The sequence below is a fragment of the Vigna umbellata genome, chromosome 3, assembly GCF_029865625.1.
Source record: "Vigna umbellata cultivar VRB3 chromosome 3, Vumbellata_1.0, whole genome shotgun sequence".
Taxonomy (NCBI): Eukaryota; Viridiplantae; Streptophyta; class Magnoliopsida; order Fabales; family Fabaceae; genus Vigna; species Vigna umbellata.
In genome coordinates, this window is record NC_142167.1 from 56,295,680 (window position 1) to 56,299,768 (window position 4,089).

Consider the following 4,089-nt stretch of genomic DNA (forward strand, 5'->3'; position numbering starts at 1 on the left):
TCTACGCATTTTATAACGTAGCAAAAATTTACGTTATAATATGTTCAACATATTATAACGTAGTTTTTGAAGTACGTTATAATATGCGCAGTTTATTATGACAAATTTTCATTTGTCTGTTATAATAGGATGGAAGGTTTTATAACGTAGAAGTTTTTGTACGTTATAATATGTGATATATTATTACGTATATATTGTTGTACGTTATAATATGTGATCAACTATCATAACGTACATTGTTTAGTACGTTATAATATATGTTTTTTTTTAAAAAAAAAAATTGATTATTACATTTGACATCCAATAAAATTATAATAATATTAATGTATTATGATCTCATCCAATCAATTTATAATCAATATACCTTCAAATAAACAAATTTAAGAAAATTAACAAAATAGAATTCATTTCAAATATTAAATAGTCTAATATTTAATACATCATTTATACATGAATATTGAATTGTCCAACTAACACTTAAAATAAAAGAAGCTCAGTTTCTTCTAATGTCTTCAATGTCTGCAACTTTCATGGGAGATGAATCATTAAAGATCTACAAATAAAATAATAGAATTAAAAAAATATTCTAATGAATAGTTCAAGTTACATTAGAGATGTAAGACTAAAACCATTTGATACATCTAAATCTGATTATTAAATCTGAATGTAACAAAAAATTTTACTATATCACAAAATTATGTAAGTTTACATGTGAATAAATTTAGACAAAAATATAAGTTAAAATAGATTGACAAAAGATAAAATAAAAAAAATAAGTACAATTAGATATAAAAACAATCAGATTTTTTTAAATTATTTATTTCCAATCAAAGACTCCTTTCTCTTTTACAAAATGAAAAAAAAAATACAAAAATAAATGAGAATACGAAATTATTTGTCTGGAATAAAATTTCAACCTCATGCCATTTCAAGAAAAGAAAAAAGACTAGTAAATTACACAAATGATGACAAATCCATGAAAATAAAGTAACACAGGATAATGCTCTAAAGAAGTGGATAAGTTTAAAACAAACATTTTTTAACTGGTTGTCACATAAAAAATTCATCGAGCAATGATATTAAAATCCATATAATTTGAGGCATTTACTTATCTAAACTGGTACAAACATGACTTTAACTGCAAGAATACGATAACATTGTCCCAGGAACAGGCTCAAAAACTTCGGCTATTTCTATGTCAAGCATGTTTGGTTTTTTCTATAACAGTCTTACCTTAGATCTTAAGCTTTTGAGACGTGTTGTCAAACAAATAAATTTTGCTGGATCCTTCCAAATGAGAGGCAGTGACGAAGTTGGACAATCCTAAAACAACAATGTAACTTAGTTGGATACTATAGAAAATTTGTTTAAGCGTCCTCCAAAATTTTGATGACAATAACTAAGTTAATTCACAAGAATCAACCATTCACTAAACATAATTTTGATGAAGTATATTAGAAAGTTGGATAATTCATAATATTCTGATGAATAAATACTTACTTGAATATATTTTTAGTAGGTCTCTGATAGCATGCAAAAAATTATCACTGTCATGTACTCCTCCTTGTTCTTGAACATCAGAGGCACCTTGGATCAGGACCAAGCAATGACCCTGCAAACCAAGGGAAGTTCAAAAGATAAAAGTAGAGGTGTGATGCAAAACTGGACTTTGACTCCTCAAAGGTGAGAGGAGAACACTTGATAGGATTGTGATAAAATAAATTATGCTTAATTGAAGGAGCCAAATACATTCAACAATTGTGAGTTCACTTTGTTCTCTAAAGTGCACCTACTAACTTTAAAGGAGCCAAATCCCTTAGTGGCAGAGGACAAAAGGACTGATGCCTGGCAAGGAGATTGATGAATCATCGAGGATGAAGGAGAGAAGAGAAGAGAACAGAGTAGCATTGCAGTGATAGGAAAATTTATAATGCAGGGAGATCTGTATCACAACAACTGCAAAAGGAAAACTCCTCAAGCGAGCATTTGAGCAAAAAACCAAGGCCCAAACGGCAACCATTGCAATTCCACTCAAAATGCTAAGAAACCGCTCTCTCACCACACAAAAACCAAAACAAAACCACACAACACTGACATTTTCGTTTTCATATTATACACATCACCTACAAAACATTCTATCAAACGGCCATAACTTCCCAAATCAACTCGGGATGGAAAGAAGGTAACCTTGCCAGAGAACAACCTTCGAACTTCGTCTCGTATGTTATCATCATCAGACACTCCGTCGAAACCGAGGTCGGCGAGGTCTCACCCTTCCAAATCCCATCCTCCTCCTCTCTCTCGTGCTAACGCCACTGATTTCCCCACCAATCCAAACACAATCCCCACCAATCTAGGACAAATTAGTGAAATTAATAGAAGAAAAACATAACAAATTAGGAAAAAACAAATAGTAGAAGAAATTTTGACGATTTCGAAGTATGAATCATAAAACCTACTTGGTCAGATTTCGGAGACGAAGAGGCAGCGGAGGCAGAAGCAGTCTCCAAAGGTTCTATAACTACTTGGTCAGCCGTAGGAACAGTGCTTTCAGTTCGCTGGCCTTCGCCTTCCCCTAACCTAGCTCTCCTTCTCTCTATAGCCTAAACCACAACCACAATCGCGCGGAGGGAGGAGTGTTCTCGGAGCCGAGAAAAGCATGGGCGCGGAGCAGTGTTCTCAGAGTGTTTGGAGGGAGGAGTGCCGAGAAATTAAAGATGAGAGGGAACGTGATAATAGGTTTGGAACGAGAGGAGTCTTCGGAGGTTTAGAGACGCAGAAGAGAGGAACGAGACGAGAGGGAAAGTTGAAATGAAATTAGGGAAATGTGGAAAAATCAGAGATACTATAACTGATTTTCAAAACTACTTTATAATATGTTTTAAACTTATTTACAAGTTTGCCATCGTGTTTTAATTTTATAACTGATTTTTAAAACTACGTTATAATATGTCTTAAATTTATTTACAAGTTTGCCACCGCGTTACATATTATAACTGATTTACAAAACTACGTTATAATATGTTCTATTATGATGGATAATTTTTATCCGTTATAATAGGTTGGTTATAAAATGTCATTTTTCCACTAGTGAATCCATCATCTGTAGGAATGTCGAAGCCCAGCCGTAGTGGACTTTTGAACATCATTCAGTGAAAAGTAATAAATCTCTTTTGATTTTGATAAGAACCAATTGACGTCCAGCCCCCCAAAAATGGACTTGGAAAACATTGTTGGAAACAACACACCATTAATGTCCCAACTACTCCAATTTACCTCACGTCCAAGCCCCACAGACTCAGACGTGCTATTTAATGATTAAAAAGTAAAAAGAAAAAAAGAATGAAAACTAGATGAACCGCTGACGAAAAATAGATCATGATAAAAGCAGTACATCATGTAATTATGCTTAGGAACTGCCACATTGTATAAACCTCGAAGCCCAGTAGAATTCGACGTTCAAACATCATTCACTGAAAAAGTAAAAAATCTCTTTGGATTCTAATATGAACTCCTTGCTGACTAAACGAAGACATTTTTATGATATAGGACGTCATTGATGACAAATATTTGACATCAATCTCTAATCCTTTGCACCGAATACACTCAAAATTCAACGTCAACTGTATAAATTTAATTTAGGTTTAATTGCTTCCTTTGTCCCCAGTTTGGTTGAATTGTGTCAAATTCATCCTCATTTTTAAAAAAGTTTCATTGTCGTCCTCACGTGGTGTAAAAGTTTCATTGTCGTCCTCACGTGGTGTAAAAGTGTCAATTGAATCCAAACATAGAAAAAATTTGTGTCAAAGTAGTCATTTTTCCTATATCTCTGTGTCTTCCTTTCATACAATCAAGTATAGATATTCATTTTACCTTATCCAATTTAAGGCTTTTCATAGCTCCAGAGAAGTGACATATGAAAGGAAGACACAGATATATAGGAAAAATGACTACTTTGACACAAATTTTTTCTATGTTTGGATTCAATTGACACTTTTATACCACGTGAGGACGACAATGAAACTTTTTTAAAAATGAGGATGAATTTGACACAATTCAACCAAACTGGGGACAAAGGAAGCAATTAAA

General features: G+C 33.0%; 1 long non-coding RNA gene across 1 annotated transcript; it reads right to left on the minus strand.

Annotated features, from left to right (window-relative positions):
• Positions 1–469: 469 nt before the first annotated feature.
• Positions 470–2,835, minus strand: LOC148203060 (uncharacterized). Its single transcript, XR_015785179.1, has 4 exons — positions 2,460–2,835; positions 2,188–2,353; positions 1,501–1,612; positions 470–553 (listed from the first exon to the last, which is right to left on the minus strand). It is a non-coding gene; the product is annotated as an uncharacterized LOC148203060 (long non-coding RNA).
• Between the last annotated feature and the right edge of the window lie 1,254 nt (positions 2,836–4,089).